Source organism: Perca fluviatilis, chromosome 3, assembly GCF_010015445.1.
Source record: "Perca fluviatilis chromosome 3, GENO_Pfluv_1.0, whole genome shotgun sequence".
Lineage (NCBI taxonomy): Eukaryota > Metazoa > Chordata > Actinopteri > Perciformes > Percidae > Perca > Perca fluviatilis.
The window spans coordinates 42,147,061-42,165,579 of record NC_053114.1 but is presented as its reverse complement, the minus strand read 5'-3'; the positions used below and the strand labels follow the sequence as shown (position 1 = coordinate 42,165,579).

The following is an 18,519-nucleotide window of genomic DNA, read 5'->3' as shown; positions in this document are numbered from 1 at the left end:
TATAACAGAGGACCTTTATGTTAACTTTAGTCCCTCCCAAATTGATAACTTCGTAGACGCTGCTACGGCCTGCCTACGGACAACTTTAGACTTGGTTGCTCCTCTCAAAAAGAAGACGATGAAGCAAAGGAAATTAGCACCTTGGTATAACTCCCAAACTCGCAAATTAAAACAAATCTCACGAAAACTTGAAAGTAAATGGCGTTCCACTAAACTGGAAGAATCTCGTGTGGATTGGCAACATAGTTTGAAAACCTATAGGAAGGCCCTCAGAATTGCCAGATCAGACTATTACTCAACACTAATAGAAGAAAATAAGAACAACCCAAGGTTTCTTTTCAGCACTATAGCCAGGCTGACAGATAGCCACAGCTCTACTGAACCATCTATTCCTGTAGCTCTGAGTAGTGATGACTTAATGACCTTCTTTAATGATAAAATTATAACAATTAGAGTTAAAATTCATCACCTTTCGCCCTCAACTTCGAACAGCTCACCACTGGGCGCAGGAGGACTGGAGAGAACGATAAGACCCGATACATACTTAAGCTGCTTTTATCCTATGGACCTTCAACAATTAATGTTAAAGGTCTCTTCAGCCAAGCCAACTACCTGTCTCTTTGACCCTATTCCAACGAGGCTACTTAAAGAAGCACTACCTGTGGTCAACACCACAATATTAAATACAATCAATTTGTCTTTATTAACAGGTCATGTACCGCAGTCATTTAAAATAGCTGTGATAAAACCTATTCTGAAAAAACCTACCCTCGATCCTGAAGTCTTAGCCAACTATAGACCTATATCTAACCTTCCCTTTCTCTCCAAAATCCTTGAGAAGGTAGTCGCTAACCAACTATGTGACTTTCTACATAGGAACAATCTATTTGAAGACTTTCAGTCAGGATTTAGAATGCATCATAGCACAGAGACGGCACTGGTGAAAATTACTAACGACCTTCTAACTGCTGCTGACAAAGGACTTGTCTCCATACTTGTTTTATTAGATCTTAGTGCTGCTTTCGACAATATTGACCATACCATCCTGTTACAGAGACTGGAACACTTAGTTGGCATTAAAGGAATCGCACTAAGCTGGTTTAAGTCCTATTTCTCTGAGCGATCCCAATTTGTTAACATTAACGATAAATCCTCCAAGTACGCTAAAGTTAGCCATGGCGTTCCTCAAGGCTCAGTGCTTGGACCAATTCTATTTTCCTTATATATGCTTCCTCTAGGTAATATTATTAGGAAACACTCAATTAACTTTCACTGTTATGCAGACAACACCCAATTATATCTGTCAATTAAGGCAGACGAAAGTGGACAGTTAGCTAAACTTCAAGCGTGTATTAAAGATATAAAATCCTGGATGACCCACAAGTTATTGGGATGGGACCAAAGCACCTCCGAACTTCATTATCTAAAGATATAGCTACTCTGGATGGTATTGCCCTGGCCTCCAGCACTACTGTCAGAAATTTAGGAGTTATTTTTTATCAGGATATATCCCTCAATGTCCACTTAAAACAAACCTCAAGAACAGCCTTTTTCCATCTTTGTAACATTGCCAAAATTAGGAATATCCTGTCTCAAAATGATGCTGAAAAACTAGTCCATGCATTCATTACTTCTAGACTAGACTACTGCAATTCCTTACTATCAGGTTGCTCAAATAAGTCCCTTAAGACTCTCCAGCTGATCCAGAATGCTGCAGCGCATGTTCTGACGAGAACTAAGAGAAGAGATCATATTTCTCCTGCATTAGCTTCTCTGCACTGGCTTTTTTTTTTATTTTTAAATTTAAAATCCTCCTCCTGACCTACAAAGCTCTAAATGGTCAAGCACCATCATACCTAGAAGAGCTCTTAGTACCTTATTTTCCTAGTAGAGTACTACGCTCCCAGAATGCAGAGCTACTTGTGGTTCCTAGAGTCTCTAAAAGTAGACTGGGGGCCAGAGCCTTCAACTATCAGGCTCCGCTCCTGTGGAACCAGCTCCCAATTTGGGTTCAAGGGGCAAACACCGTCACCACATTTAAGAGTAAACTGAAAACCCTCCTCTTTGATAAAGCTTATAGTTAAGGAGTGAGGAGTTGCAGTATCCGCCTAACCGGCCCATCTGCTCCTCTTCGTTGTCATCGGTTTTATTTATCATATAATCAATAATATAGTGAGAGTAGAGGGAGGCAGGCCAGTACAGCCCGATCCGGTTGGGGAGAGTTCTAGCCCGACCAGGCACTTCTCTTTAACCTGCCTCTCTTAGCTATGCTATTATAATTCTAGACTGCCGGGGAAGTTCCTTCCTTCCTATGACACACTGAGCTGTGCTCTCATCTCTGTTTTCACTTGTTTCCTTTTGTATGCATCCTGTCCCAGAAATGCTTGTTACTAACCTATCTCTGGGGAGTTTACTCCCCGGAGTCCTTATGTTTCTTCTCTGCAAATTCCCGGCCGCATCCTGCTGTGTCCTGCTGCGTCCGCTGCATCCACCCATGCTCTGCAGCGCCACGTTACATCCCGCAACGCCCTGCTGTGATGTTCATACGCACAGAGTAGTCAGGATCCGGTATAGGAGACTGCACTACTCAGTATGACACGATGTGCCCTGCTATGACATGAACTTCCACGATGACCTTCGAAGTCACTGTTCCATTATCTTTAATGTGATTATTACTGCCACTGTTCATCACACCCCCAACCGGCCCCACCAGACACCGCCTACCAAGAGTCTGGGTCTGCCGAGGTTTCTTCCTAAAAGGGAGTTTTTCCTTCCCACTGTCGCAATAGCCACTGCTAATGCTTGCTCTTGATGGAATTACTGTAATTGTTGGGGCTTTGGAAATTATAGAGTGTGGTCTAGACCTACTCTATCTGTAAAGTGTTTCGAGATAACTCTTGTTATGATTTGATACTATAAATAAAATTGAATTGAATTTAGCTAACAGCTAATTCGGCTAACCGCTAGCTGAGACAGCATGTAGACTTTAAAAGACCCTCAAAATAAAACTTCAAAATAAACTTTAACATATATAACAACAATTACGTCAGTTCTACTTTACTTGTGCTCATTTAAAATACAATCACTCAATACTTGCCTTTATTGTTATTACTGTAAAGTCTTAATTTAGCTGTAGCCTGCTTTTCCCATTAAGTTTGACTTAACATTATTTTAATTTTAGACTGAATCTAGCTGTCCATTCTGCCTGCACGATCTGTTCTGTGCATGCGTCATTTTAGACTGAATCTAGCTGTCGGCTAGCGGTTAGCCGAATTAGCTGTTAGCTAAACTAACGTTAGCTTCCCAGTGGAGGCTAGCGTGGAACAGATCGGGCAGGTCGTAAAACAGTATTATCATCTGCGCATGCGTGAACATCTTGCGCATGCGTAGAACGGATCGTGCAGGTGGAACGGATCGGGTACTGACAGTGGGTCTGGCTTGTCAGGCTACTGATAAACATGATCCTCTTCTGAACACAAGGGCTATATTTCATGCAGATGAGGCGCTAGGGTTGGGTGGTACCCAAATTTTGATACCGTCAAACCTCCTTCCTATTTTACCGCGGTATACGGTATTACCGTGACTAATTAAAAATTATGACGTAAAGCTCAGACGGCGTCACCAAACTGTTGGCTTGTGCACCGTTCCGAAACTGAATATCAAACACTAATACTGAAACAATAATAACATAACTTACAAAAAAAACTACTTTCTCCTCCACACTGTCACGTGATGACAACCACACATAATTACATAAATTATATTTAATATTTAATCCTTGTCTCCTATATAAGTGCATTGCATTTTTTTAATGACGGTATTGAAACTGATACCATTGTTATTTTTAAGACCCCGCGGTATACTGTATTACCGCCCAACCCTATGAGGCGCATTAATGTGCCAAACTCATTTAAATACAAAACCTCACACAGAAAAAAAAGAGACTCTCGATAAGAAAAACTATATCACTGAAAGGGCCAGTGTTTAGTAGATTTTGAATTATGACCTTCAATTTCTTGTCACTAATTGGCTGACATGTACCTCGGCTGTATGTATTTTTATCACAAGCTTTGTCAGCCAATTAGGGCTGGCTATTGCCACAAGGTCCCGATTCGATTCCTGATTCAATGTCTTATTTGGGATATTAAAGTTGCAAAACCAATTTAGCTTAGATATGAAAGAGATTCTACAATTGTACAAGGTTTCCTCTAACCTGGTGTATTATATTGATAGTGTATCAATGTTTACATTAAGCAGTGATCCCAAAGCTGTGACATTAATGCGCTTTTATTGCACATGAACACAGCAGTCAACAAAATAAAGTGAAGCTCTACAGACTCTACAGTCGGTGAGTATTGAGTGACATTTCATTCAGATATCTGGAGGTGAAAGTGTAAAAGGGACCCAGAGGCAATTCTAGGATCAGACCTTTAGGGGGGCTCAGCCCCTAATGAGAATGTGACACGTATACAGTGCCTAATTTTGGCCAGTTTTCCCCTGGCCAAAATTAGTTTGGAGCAGTTATTTTAACCCCCTTCCAGACAAGTTAGCATAACATAATTGGTACCAATGGATTCCAGGGGGTCTTGTAGTTTCATATGATATGGACAGAGATTGATTCTGGATTTCATGAATCGATACTGGATCACTCAAATGAAAAAAATCGATTTGACTCTGCAAATCGATTTTTAAAACCCTCAATAATATCAGTCGGGCTCTAGCAATGATTCCTAAAGTTTTTTTGCCATAAAGGACCCCTAAACTGACAAAAATTAGACCATTGACCTAGCCTGGATGCCAGCCGAACTTAGCCCCGCCCACAACATTTGAGGTCGGGAAGTTCGGTCTGGACTTGATCCGTTATAGAGCAACTATGCTCCAACCAGAGCTGTTTGGGCCAATCAAATGGTCAGGGCGGGCTTCATACGATGATGGACAGATGATCAACAGTAACGTCACCAAAGAGCACTTGTGTTGAATTTGTTTACACAAAGATGGCTGCCGCTGGAGAACTGAGATGTGTAGATTCCTCCATCACGTCTGTTACAGAAGATATCGACAGCGCGTTCATTTTTAAAGAGGAACAGAGAACTGCGATCGAGGCATTTGTCTATCGGAAAGATGTTTCTACTGTCCTTCCTACGGGATTCGGCAAAAGTTTAATTTATCAGCTGCCCCCCCCCCCCGCTAAGAAGATACGTCACATACTCCGATTGGTTGTAGGTCTATCCGCTGCTCTGATTGGTTGTACGTCTATCCAATTGAGTGCAGAGGCATTTTCTTTCCTTGTTCGGTTGAAACACGGCCCATAATCACAACCCAATGGAGCGGTATCAGACTCATATTCTGACTAGAATCGGAGTATGACGACGTCAGGCTACAATTGACCCCCATTTGATAACATTTGTGCCTTTAGATATTTTATTACAGAAAGTGTATGAAACCCATGCCCAAAATAGTCAATCATTCATTCTGTCATTGTGTTACTTCTAGAGGGAATTAGAGTGAAAATGTTAGTGAAAGAATTCCACTTTTTGCTGGGGACCCCTTGGAAACCCCTTAAGGACCTGTGGGGGTCCCCGGACCCCGTTTCGGGAACTAATGGTTTATAGGACTACATATATAATTTGATTAATAAACATAAAACTAAAACATGGATAGATTAAAAGGTTAGTTTTGTTTCTGCTCATACACATTTAAACAGTTAAATTCAATATAGTCTCGATGCTAAAATGGACACAAAACTGTGGCTCTAGTGTGATTTTATATATATTTTTTTTATTTAGCCTACGTTACATAGTTACTATGTAACGTTAGCTAAATATTTTTTTTTATCATAGTAGTTAAACTTAGTCTTTCACAGACTCACATTTAATGTTTAAAAAAAAGTTGTATTGGAGTGTTTCCTACCACTGTGTTAAAGCAAGTCGGTGAATATAAGTAACATTTGGCTATATGCATTAATTAGACGTCGTTTTCCAGGAGTACTTAATTAAGATAGCAGTTAAATAACAAACCGACTGCATAACGTTACTTTAACGTGGAGGTTGCGAACATGATGCATCATTCCTGTAACGTTAGTCAGTATAAACCACTGTAACTTACCGCTGAAAGATGAGCTTCTTTCTCTTCTACCGGTTGTGGAAGTGAAGTCACTTTCTTCCTGACAAACTAATAAATCCAACAAACTCTACAATCAACACTGACGGGTGCAGCAGTGGAAGGAGAGCCGGCAGCACACTTGTGTTCATTCCTCGATGTGAGCTGCTTCACGTTTACGTTCCCATTTAAACCGCCGTCAAGCTCCACACAGTCAACTACACTACAGCTTCCGGGACAGATTTTCAGATTAAAACTAGCCTACTTCCGGAAAAGGTGTCGCACCGAAATTTGTTTCGTGTCAGTGTTGGAAGAAGAAGGCAAGGCAAGGCAAGGCAAAGCAGCTTTATTTGTATAGCACATTTCAGCAACAGGGCAAGCTTTACATAAAACATTAAAGAGCAGTTAAAAACGATAAAAAAAAAAAAACTGGCAGGACAAGTAACAATACGGTACCACTGTAAAAATACTCTGTTACAAGCAAAAGTCCCACATAAAATATTTTGTTTAAGTTAAAGGTGCTGTAGGTAGGATTGGGAAGATCCAGGACTTAGCCAAAAAAATTTAACATGGACAACTTCTCAGTCTCTCCCCCCTTTCTGCTAAAGCCCAAAACTGTCTCCTAAGCCCCTCCCCCCACAAGGGAGAATGAATGCGTGTGCATGAGCAGTGTGATATATATGATTAGTGATCAACACGCAGTTAGACCCCCCCCCTGGCCCTGATTGGTGCATCTGAACAGGGAGCGGTGGATTTTTGCCAAATCCCACTACAGGCTGTAGGTGGATTTTTTGAATGACCTGCTTCATGACCTGCTTCACCTGCTTCTACTGGAACATAGGGTCAGTTTCAGCAAATATGACAGAACGTTAGTTTTATAAGTCTTACCTACTGCACATTTAAAATAGCAAAACTGTATGTAAATGTATAATGACTACGTTTACCTTTGGTACGTACTACGTGCTAACTACTGTATATTTTGATGCAAAAACCTTTGTACTTATACTCAAATAAAAGCCCATGGCATGGAAAGTGGTTACCCCGCAACCACAAGGTTGGCAGATCAATCCCAGACTTGTCCGGCCACATGTCAAAGTGTCCCTGAGCAAGATGCTGAATCCCAAGTTTCTCCCCAGACGCTGTATGTATATGTCCGCTGCTCCTAATACTTAGGATGGTTTAAATGCTGTAGTAGAATTTCACTACTGTGTGTATGTGACGATTAAGGAATAAAGTTTGTAAGATTTTCAATGCAGGACTTTAACTTGAAACAGAGTATGTCTTCACTGTAGTTTTACTTTTACTCTTTTGAAGTAAAAAGTAGGCTACAATATTTGCATCTGAGATGTGGTGGAGTATATAAGTAAAGTACAAGGCAGCATGAAATGAAAACAGTCAAGTAAAGTACAAGTAACGTGAATTTGTACTTAAGTGCGGTATTACGTAATACTTAACACCTGTGTGGGTCTGTGGTGCCTTTAAATAATCTGTTTTTGATGTGAAAGTCACTCCGCATTTTCACTTTTCTTTTGCCATCGCAATTCTTAAACCAATCCCTGTGATAGTATTACATCAGAAACATTCAAACTACAAAGTAAGCTCTGAAGGATTCACGTGCAGTTTGCCCTTCTCATCTCCTGATCCTGACTTTGCTCTCCACTCACAGAGGTATGCTAATCTGCAGCAGCGAAAATGTGGGAAGCCATCACTCACACGCTGCATGAAAACAACTAAAGAATACAAAATGAGGGCAGAGATAAAAGGGATGACACATTGAGTCTCTCCACTCGTGCGAGCTCATCTTTCCACCGACGCTGTTCGCTCTAATTGACTGCTGCAGACGTGGTTGATGGGGCCAGTCAGTGCAGCCGTGATGCCTTTGGGCAAGGTGACCTACTCGGGTTTGGTGCTTTCATGAAGCCGCTGCACACAGTTTAGTTCATTTCGATCTTTTTTGCAGTTTAATCCAAAATCATTTCATGAGACAAGCACATCTATTAACAAAACTCACTGTAGGAGTGTGTGTGTGTGTGTGTGTATGTGTGTTCTCGTTAAACTACATTCGTGGGGTCCAAAAACCGGGAATACAGTATACTTGTGGGGTCCCGACAGCTTTGTGGGGCCAAAATGCTGGACCCTACAAGGGCTGTTTGAGGGTTAAGACTTGGTTTTAGGATTAGGGATAGAATTAGGTTATGGTTAAGGTGAGGGTAAGGGTTAAGGTTAGGCATTCAGTTGTGATGGTTAAGGTTAGGGTAAGGGTTAAGGTTAGGCATTTAGTTGTGATGGTTAAGGTTAGGGTAAGGGTTAAGGTTAGGCATTTAGTTGTGATGGTTAAGGTTAGGGTAAGGGGCTAGGGAATGCATTATGTCAATGGCGGGTCCCCACAAAGATAGTGAGACGCACTATGTGTGTGTGTGATTGAATGAGGGCTGGTTCTTTCTGAAAAATCTTTTTTTCAACCACCCAGCTAGGTGATTTTTAAGATGCGTCCCACACAGCAGAGGGTAGGTGCAGAGAAGCGTTGACGCATTGTGAACACAACTGTTCCCCGCGCTGACAGAAGAATATGTGCCGGACACCAGGGAGCTCGAGTCTGTCCAGGCACAGCGATGAAGACGAGGGAGACCTTGCTAACTTCTCCATGTGTGGTCCAACTGACTGGCCCCTTCTCTCCTCGGCTACAAACCCAGATTGAACAATTTTGTTTTCTGCTCGACCTCCAGAGGAGTGACCTGGGAGGGTGATTTTTTAAATAATGCAGCAGATTTCCTGCTCTCACAGTGGGTGAGAAAGCCAGTCACAGCGGGGAAACCATAACACATTTCGAGGATTTCTCTTCAGCTTATAACAATTGTGCTTTCCCTGGAAGTACAAAGGCTATTTCATTTACTTATTTATTAGGTGCCAGTGTAGGTAGCAAGCAACAAAACACAGCCAAGCAACACTGATTGTAGCCATTTTCTTGATGAATGCTTTCTTGTTGTTTGCAAAAGTAAACTCTCCCAGGATAAACATATTTGAATATTAGTTAAATAAGTTTCGACCCTGACTCTAAAATAAGATGCAAACGCGATGATGAAAATGCTGTCTGTTTCCCAAAGCAGATTTAGTTTCCATGATTACATTTGGTTCAGCCAAAAGGTCGTAAAAAAAGCAATAAAGCTCAGAAACAACTGCAAGTTAAAGCCGTGATACTCAAGACAGGGGTATGTGTACCGTATTGTGGAGTAGTTGAACTAAATTGAAAAAAATTTAACTTGTGATTTGATTTAAAAAAATATGTCTACATATTTTTGTTTAGGGGCGTAAAAGAAACGCACAACTCAGATGTTTTTATCAGTTTGGTGGATGGCTACTCATGTAGGTCCTCTCTTAATCCCGCGCATCGCTTTGTTACATTTTTACCCCCATCTATTCGACCCACTGGAGCGTTCCCCCATCTCATAACCATAACGCAATGATCGGTTGTAACCAGTTTAAACGCGTAGTTAACGCTTGTGAAACGGTCGCAGTTTGGTTATATTTAGGCACCAAAACTATTTAGTTAACCCTCATGTTGGCCTCTGGTCAAATTTGACCCGTTTAAAAACTTCCTATATCAGAACTATGACTAAAGAACGTTGAAAAAAGTGACAAATGTTGGAAAAAGCTACAAAAACGCAGGAAATAAATCGACAAAAGCATTTTTTTTTTATGCTGAAAAAAGTGACCAAAAAAAACATCAAAAAAGTGACAGAAATTCATTGGAAAAAGCGACAAAAAACTTTGACAAAAACCAAAATGGACAAAAACATAATTAAAAAAACGCCCAAAAGGTGACAAAAAAATTTGAAAGAATGTGACAAAAAACATTGAATAAAATCGACAAAAACTTTGAGAGAAGTGTAGAAAAAGAACAAAAAAATTTTGAAATTTCAACCCAGAAAAAGTTGCATGGTCGACGGGAAGACAACAGGGTTAAGCTTAGAAAAAGACTGTGGTTTGGGTTCAAATCAGACATTACTTCACGTCCGGTTACACACGCGATGCTGAATGTGACGTAGCTCTGTTGGTTTCGTAGAGTTAAAAAAACTCACCGTTTACTTTTACAACATGAACCGGTCTCCTGTTTATTTGGTGCTGTTATACTTCTACTACTTCACCTTACTTCCTGCTTTGCTCCCATCATAACTACTAGTGCCGCCACTATAAACGTAAATATGAGTTGTAATTAGTGCTCGAACAAACGTTTTTTGGGGAGGACTCGGTTAAACTCTGTTTTTACATTTCGGTGGAGTGGGCGGATTCCAAGGTCCCAGGCCAGACAAGTACAGGAGAGCAACGTTGGAACAATTGTTTTGGTAGCTTTCAACAAGTGCAATTAAAACATCAGAGCTCTGAATGTTGAGAGTGTACCAGTGGCAAAGACTTATGGGAGCTGTTTTGTCAGCTTGTCAATCACTGGTTTGAGCTAGCTTGTTTCAAGCTAGAGACACATTAGATTAGCATGAAAACAGATCCCAGAGAACGGTCGACTCAGAACACACATGTTATTAACCCCTAGGTTCATTTTGCGCCGGAATTGTCCTTTAAGGTGTATACATGGAGGAATAACCCAGTTACTGAAGGAGTTCTCTACCTCTGCTAACCGGGTTATGAGAACTCTGATGTTAAAGTGATGGTTCAGAGTACTTTGCACTAATGGATCCACGTTTGTATCTCGTAAATTACCCCACTAATAATGCCCGGAATGATACCAAACGTCTACAGTAGTACAAATAGTTTCTGTACTTTAGTTTGTACTACTGTAGACGTTTGGTATCATTCAGGGCATTATTAGTGGGGTACTTTTTCGAGATACAAATGTGGATCCATTAGCGCCTGCACTAAGCTAACCAGCTGATAACGCTAACTCGACCAACGTTATAACAAGGGAAAAAAGCTTATGGGGGGTGTTTGGCTCGAGGTCAAGGTGCTCAGCAGCCTAGGGTGAAATTACTCCGAACCATCACTTGCGGGGTAAGGTGTAAACATGGTGTTTGAGAAATCGGGGTGTGTTGCCTTAACCCAAATATAATCATTTTTTTTAAACTGCATGTAAACGCACTGCATGTCAAGGTTATAAAAACCTTCTGGTTAATACACAGAGACATACGGTGCAGACAAATAAAATACAGTAGCAGTTTTTGTTAAGAGGACAGAAATGTCAGACCACACAGATGAGTTAAAACATTTCAGCCTTTCCTCAGAAGTCAAACATAAAAAGTCTTAGCATACAAATGACTCTCCCTCCACCCAAAACATCACCTGCCATCCACCATGGCAGCTTGTCTGTCTCAAATCAGCCCACTTTCCTCCACCAGTGAAATTGAGATTCTGGCTGTGTCTTGTCCTCTGAAGAAAGAGTCTGCTTGTTTGGAGGAGCCGCGGAGCAGTTGCGAGTCGAGTCGTGCTCTGTCGCTGTCCATTACCTCAGCCGGTTCCCCTGTCATCACGTGTGATGGCGCAGCGATCCTCGCCACGGGCATCTGATGTATGAACCCTGACAGGCCTCCGGAGGACTTTGGGAAGAGAAAAGGCCGCCCGCTGAGGCACAAGCAGGGGGTAGATTTGTGATTGAAAGAGTGCTGAAACATTCAGTTTGATTTTGTGGAAGAAATATTTCAGGGAATTCAAACGCTTAAGGGGAAACACTACAGGTAGTCCAGCATTGCCAGACGTCCCTCCACTGTGCTCTGGTTTATTGGCATTTCTTTAAACCAATCACAATTGTCTTGGGCGGCGCTATGCACCGGATGGAGCAACGGTGCCTCTGCAAAATAGTCAGAGGAAGTCAGGAAGGAACTTGTTTTGGTGGAATGGGTAAGTTTAAAGGTTGTTTTAGTCGTGCAACAGGAAACTCAGATTGGACAGATAGTCTAGCTAGCTGTCTGGATTTACCCTGCAGAGATCTGAGGAGCAGTTAACCATAGTCCTCACAACTCCACCGGAGGTTAGAACGCCAACACAAAGAAAGCTGAAAGTGAGGGACATCCGGCCGAAAAGAGTGAAATCCGGCGGAGCAATCCCAGATGTGGAACGTCAAGGATATAGACATTTTTACATTAAAGCTTTAGTGCGTAACGTTTTGATATTAAATGGTGGTGGTGATGGCGCAGTGGATATGACTCATACCTTTGGTGTGGGAGATCTGGGTTCAATTCCCTCTGTGATACATCAACCAACATGTGCCTGAGCAAGGCACTTAACCCCTAGTTGCCCCAGAGGCGTGTGACTGCTGACATATATAGCAATTGTAAGTCGCTTTGGATAAAAGCGTCAGCTAAATGACATGTAAAGTAAAGTAACGAACGTCCGTTACATTCAAGCCATTGCCAAATGAGTTGCTACAAAGCTAACTACAACTTCAAGCAGTTATGACGGGGTCCAAGCCTCCCGGCGCCAGTCGCCCCTGATGACCCGGGAAGCGCGCGAAAGCAGGACCCAAAGCGTTACTGTAGGGAGGCAAACGTCGGGAAATATCGAGGGCGTGAGCCGCAAGGTCTGCGGTACGTTGCAAATATCCCATTAACATTGATTGAGTAAAAGGGCCGAACCTGGTCTACGTTGATTATAGCGCCCCTAATGGCCGATCTTCGCCAAATTTGGTACAGAGCCTCAGAGCGGCATGCCGAACAAGCATCACAAGTTCCGTGTTTATAGCAATTACTACGGCAGAGAAATTGCAATCGAAAGTGTACCACCGGGGGTTAGAACGCCAACACAGAGGAAGAGGAAGGGGACGGACATTCGGCCAAAAAAAGAGGGACATCCGGCGGGATTTCAGGCGGCACCGGAGCAATCCAGGAAGTGGAGCTTCGTCGATATAAACTACACTACAGGTGAATAGCGAAAACATTTTAACCCATGAAACTTCCATAGTTGATTACTTATATTAAGACAATAATTTTTCTGAAATTCTCTGTTTAGAACAGAAATGTGAACACTGGATAAAGCCACATTCAAAATTCTTGTTTGATTTAGTTGACATATTAGAATCAAAGGTTTTTTTTACAGAGGGGGTTTTGGAAATCTCTTTTTATCTCTCCATAAATCAGAAAAATGAAGCTCAGCGTTAGTTAATCCAGGACACAGAAGTCATAAGTCTGCTGGTTGAACTATCATTAATATCAGACACAAACCAATCACAGCCATTCTCACATCAGGGTGGTCCTTTTAAATATGACTCTCTCCTCACTGCTACACTGAGGGAGGAGGAGGAGGAGGAGGAGGAGGAGGAAGATGAAGAGGAGGAAGAAGAAGAGGAGGAAGAGTAGGAGGAAGATTAAGAGGAGGAGGATGAAGAGGAGGAGGAGGAGGAAGAGGAGGAGGAGGAAGAGGAGGATCATGAAGAGGAGAAGGATGAAGAGGAGGAAGATGAAGAGGAGGAAGAAGAAGAGGAGGAAGAGTAGGAGGAAGATGAAGAGGAGGAGGATGAAGAGGAGGAGGAGGAGGAAGAGGAGGATCATGAAGAGGAGAAGGATGAAGAGGAGGAAGATGAAGAGGAGGAAGAAGAAGAGGAGGAAGAGTAGGAGGAAGATGAAGAGGAGGAGGATGAAGAGGAGGAGGAGGAGGAAGAGGAGGAGGAGGAAGAGGAGGATCATGAAGAGGAGAAGGATGAAGAGGAGGAAGATGAAGAGGAGAAGGATGAAGAGGAGGAGGAGGAGGATGAAAAGGAGGAAGATGAAGAGGAGGAGAAGAGAGAAAAAAAGGAGGAAGAAGAAAAATTAAGAGGAGAAAAGAATGAAGAGAGAAAGATGAAGAGGAGAAAGATGAAGAGGAGATGAAGAGGAGAAAGATGAAGAGGAGAAGGAACTGTTCGTCCATCAGGATCAATCCTGGTTAACTCCGAAGGATGATGAGATGATGGATGATGATGATGATGATGATGATGAAACAGCATTTACATCAGGGTGGTCTTAAATGCTACTGCTAAGAGGAAAGAAGAAAAAGAAGAGGAGGAAGATGAAGAGGAGGAAGAAGAGGAGGAAGAGTAGGAGGAAGATCAAAGAGGAGAAGGATGAAGAGGAGGAAGATGAAGAGGAGGAAGAAGAAGAGGAGGAAGAGTAGGAGGAAGATGAAGAGGAGGAGGATGAAGGAGGAGAGAAGGAAGAGGAGGAGGAAGAGGAGGATATGAAGAGGAGAAGGATGAAGAGGGAGGAAGATGAAGAGGAGAAGGATGAAGAGGAGGAGGAGGAGGATGAAAAGGAGGAAGATGAAGAGGAGGAGGATGAAGAGGAGAAAGATGAAGAGGAGAAAGATGAAGAGGAGGAGGATGAAGAGGAGGAAGATGAAGAGGAGGAGGATGAAGAGGAGAAAGATTAAGAGGAGGAGGATGAAGAGGAGGATGAAGAGGAGAAAGATGAAGAGGAGGATGAAGAGGAGGATGATGAAGAGGAGAAGGAACTGTCTGTCCATCAGGATCAATACCTGGTTAACTCGATGATGATGATGATGATGATGATGATGATGATGATGATGAGCCTGAATCACTGTTAACAGCCATAAAGAAACGTGTGTTTAGGTCCAACATGCTGCATCAATCAGACTGTGGATGATGATATCAGTTGGGTGTGTGTGAGTGCTGCTGAAGTGGAGATTTCTGGCTCAGACTCTGAGAACGAAACCTTTGAAGATATGGATTGTAAAATTCAGACATTTTGAAAACACTACAGGTGAAACAGGTCAAAGATTTTAACTGGTCTTTTGAAAATTGTATGTTTAAATTTGCTAATGTAACTTTTGGTAAATGTAGGAGAACTCTCCAGACGCAAACAGACAACGTGTAGTAGAATAAACTTTCTTTCCACTAGTCTGAAAGAAGACACGTTATGGAAGCGAAATAGCTTCTGTGTATGTATCCCTCCCGACAACAACGTGAGATCAAGGAGAGGGTAATACTTGAGTAAAAGTACAAGTATCTTACCAGAAAATGACTTTGGTAGAAGTTGAAGTCTCCTTTTAGAATATTACTTGAGTAAAAGTCTTAAAGTATCTGATATTATCAGTACTTAAGTATCCATAGCAATTTTCTGATATTAAATGTACTTAAGTATTAGAAGTAAAAGTAAAAGTAAAAAAAAATAAACTTTGATTATGAACTTTATGGCCAAAGGTGTGTAACGTTATCTTCATCACCACTGTCGTCGGGGTGGTCATCGTCTGTTACCATGGCAGCAGAGCCTGCACCAGGTGCTTCCATGACACTATCAGTCATTATGCTTCCTCCTCTTCTTCTTTAGTTTTTGCCTATGTTTTTTGGCACAAACAGGCATCAGGTCACCAACTGGAACGGAGCGTGCATTATCTTGGCAATTTAGGAGCAATTTTTGATTTTATTTTGTAGTAACGAGTAGCTAAGATGCTTAGGGGGGAATGTAGTGGAGTAAAATTATACATTTTATTTAGGAAATGTAGTGGAGTAAAAGTAAAAGTTTCCAGAAATATAAATAACGAAGTAAAGTACAGATACGTAAAAATTCTACTTAAGTACAGTAGTGAAGTATTTGTATACTTTGTTATATTACAACACTGCTCTAGAGTCACTACTCGCTCCGAAGCTAATCGCCGTCACTCTCTCACTTCTCCCTCGCTCTACCACACACACACACACACACACACACACACATGCCGGCTCGACGCACACACCAGTGCACAAGTATAAACTTCAGGCCACTTCCGTAGGCTACGGAGAAATCTCTGCGTGGAGCCTCTGCAGGACCATAAATCAGCCTTAAAGGGCTAACACATTTTTTGTCTCAGTGCAAGTAATTAGGTTGTTTTTTTTGTCTTTTGTTGGCTCACTTTTACTCACAACATGCTAACCGGCAACATAGGATTCCATTCACTACGCTAAGCTAACTAGCGGCGGCGCTGCCGGTGTTGCACCGGACTAAAACGATGCATGCACAAACAATGCGTTGGCCCCCCTATCTACAGCTAGGGGAGACCCCACTCATATTTACAGCTAGAGGAGACACCCACCTATCTACAGCTAGGGGAGACCCCCCCACCTATCTACAGCTAGAGGAGACCTCACCTATCTACAGCTAGAGGAGACCCCACCTATCCACAGCTAGAGGAGACCCCACCTATCTACAGCTAGGGGAGACCCCACCTATCTACAGCTAGAGGAGACCCCACTTATCTACAGCTAGAGGGAGACCCCACCTATCTACAGCTAGAGGAGACCCCACCTATCTACAGCTAGAGGAGACCCCACCCATCTACAGCTAGAGGAGACCCCACCTATCTACAGCTAGAGGAGAGGAAGACCCCACCTATCTACAGCTAGAGGAGACCCCACCTATCTACAGCTAGAGGAGACCCCACCTATCTACAGCTAGAGGAGACCCCACCTATCCACAGCTAGAGGAGAACCCACCTATTTACAGCTAGGGGAGACCCCACCTATCTACAGCTAGAGGAGACCCCACCTATCTACAGCCAGGGGAGACCCCACCTATCTACAGCTAGAGAGAAACCCCACCTATCTACAGCTAGGGGAGACCCCACCTATCTACAGCTAGAGGAGACCCCACCTATCTACAGCTAGAGGAGACCCCACCTATCTACAGCTAACAGCTAGGAGGAGACCCCACCTATCTACAGCTAGGGGAGACCCCAACTATCTCACAGCTAGAGGAGACCCCACCTATCTACAGCTAGGGGAGACCCCACCTATCCACAGCTAGGGGAGACCCCACCTATCTACAAATCAGAGGAGACCCCACCTATCTACAGCTAGAGGAGACCCCACCTATCTATAGCTAGAGGGAGACCCCACCTATCTACAGTTAGAGGAGACCCACCTATCTACAGCTAGAGGAGACCCCACCTATCTACAGCTAGGGGAGACCCCACCTATCTACAGCTAAGGGAGACCCCACCTATCTACGCTAGAGGAGACCCCACCTATCTATAGCTAGAGGAGACCCCACCTATCTACAGTTAGAGGAGACCCCACCTATCTACAGCTAGAGGAGACCCCACCTATCTACAGCTAGGGGAGACCCCACCTATCTACAGCTAGGGGAGACCCCACCTATCTACAGCTAGGGGAAACCCACCTATCTACAGCTAGAGGAGACCCCACCTATCTACAGCTACAGGGAACCCCACCTATCTACAGCTAGGGGAGACCCCACCTATCTACAGCTAGAGGAGACCCCACCTATCTACAGCTAGGGGAGACCCCACCTATCTACAGCTAGGGGAGACCCCACCTATCTACAGCTAGGGGAGACCCACCTATCTACAGCTAGGGGAGACCGTGATGAGCCCTATTTCAACACATGGTGGAGTATCCCTTTAAGTCTTCTGCTGCAGGAAGAACTTTTAGACCATTAGAAAGCTAATGTCAGCGAGAGGGAGCATGATGTACTGAAGGCATAATACCTTCATCAAACTTGATTTCATGCATGTTCTCTGAATTATTATCCATTTGTTTCAATAAACAGGACACAGATTTATTTGTTATTTTCCTATTTTAGCTGCATTAAGGAAGAAGCATTTTTATTTTTATTTTTTTACAAATAAAGCTCGTATTTGTATGAAGTCTCTAATATGTACGTTAGTGCTTCATGTGGTGTCCAGCTTTGGTTCTTTTCACCCACTCAGCACCCACTCAAGTGAAGAACACCATCAAACGTTCACAAACAAATACTCAACTTATTTAAGGATACTCGGAGAAAAACACCATCTGTCTGATGAAAAAAACATTCACGATTTTCACATTTATTTTCAAGAGGACGAAGAAAATGGAGAGGAAGACTCCTGGGTTGGAGCATTACATGTCATTTAGCTGACGCTTTCATCCAAAGCGACTTACAATTGCTATTTATGTGAGAGGTCACACACCTCTGGAGCAACTTATAGGTTAAGTGTCTTGCTCAGGAACACAATGGATGATGTATCACAGTGGGAATTGAACCCTAATCTCCCGTACCATACGCACGTGTCATACCCACTGCAGTTCATATTTGTATTTAAGGTTTCTACTAGAACATGTTTACATGCTTTAATGTTAAAAAAAACACATTATTTTTCTCATACTGTCTGTCTGAATATATTTGTATTCACCCCTCTGTCTGAAACACTCTGTTGTGGGCGCCTGTCTCTTTAACCATCCCTCCCGAAAAAGCCCAGTCTGCTCCGATTGGTCAGTGTTTCTGGGTCTTCTACATCAGCGCTCTCAGAGTCCCTGCATCGTCATTGCAGGGACTCATACTCTGCTTCTGACTGGCTAGTAGTCCTTACCTAGGTACTGTCAGGGCCCGCCCTCATACTCTGCTTCTGACTGGCTAGTAGTCCCTACCTAGCTACTGTCAGGGCACGCCCTCATACTCTGCTTCTGACTGGCTAGTAGTCCCTACCTAGCTACTGTCAGGGTACGCCCTC

At 42.8% G+C, this 18,519-nt stretch overlaps 1 protein-coding gene across 4 annotated transcripts in view; it reads right to left on the bottom strand.

Annotated features, from left to right (window-relative positions):
- LOC120556325 (tetraspanin-18-like) overlaps window positions 1-6,287 on the bottom strand; it is a 51,694-nt gene extending 45,407 nt beyond the window's left edge. For 3 of the 4 annotated variants that reach the window (XM_039795844.1, XM_039795843.1, XM_039795846.1), the window contains exon 1: window positions 6,106-6,287. The gene's annotated coding sequence lies outside the window, so the exon portion shown is untranslated. The remainder of the gene's footprint in view (window positions 1-6,105) is intronic. The other variant, XM_039795845.1, reaches the window with a different exon arrangement.
- Between the last annotated feature and the right edge of the window lie 12,232 nt (window positions 6,288-18,519).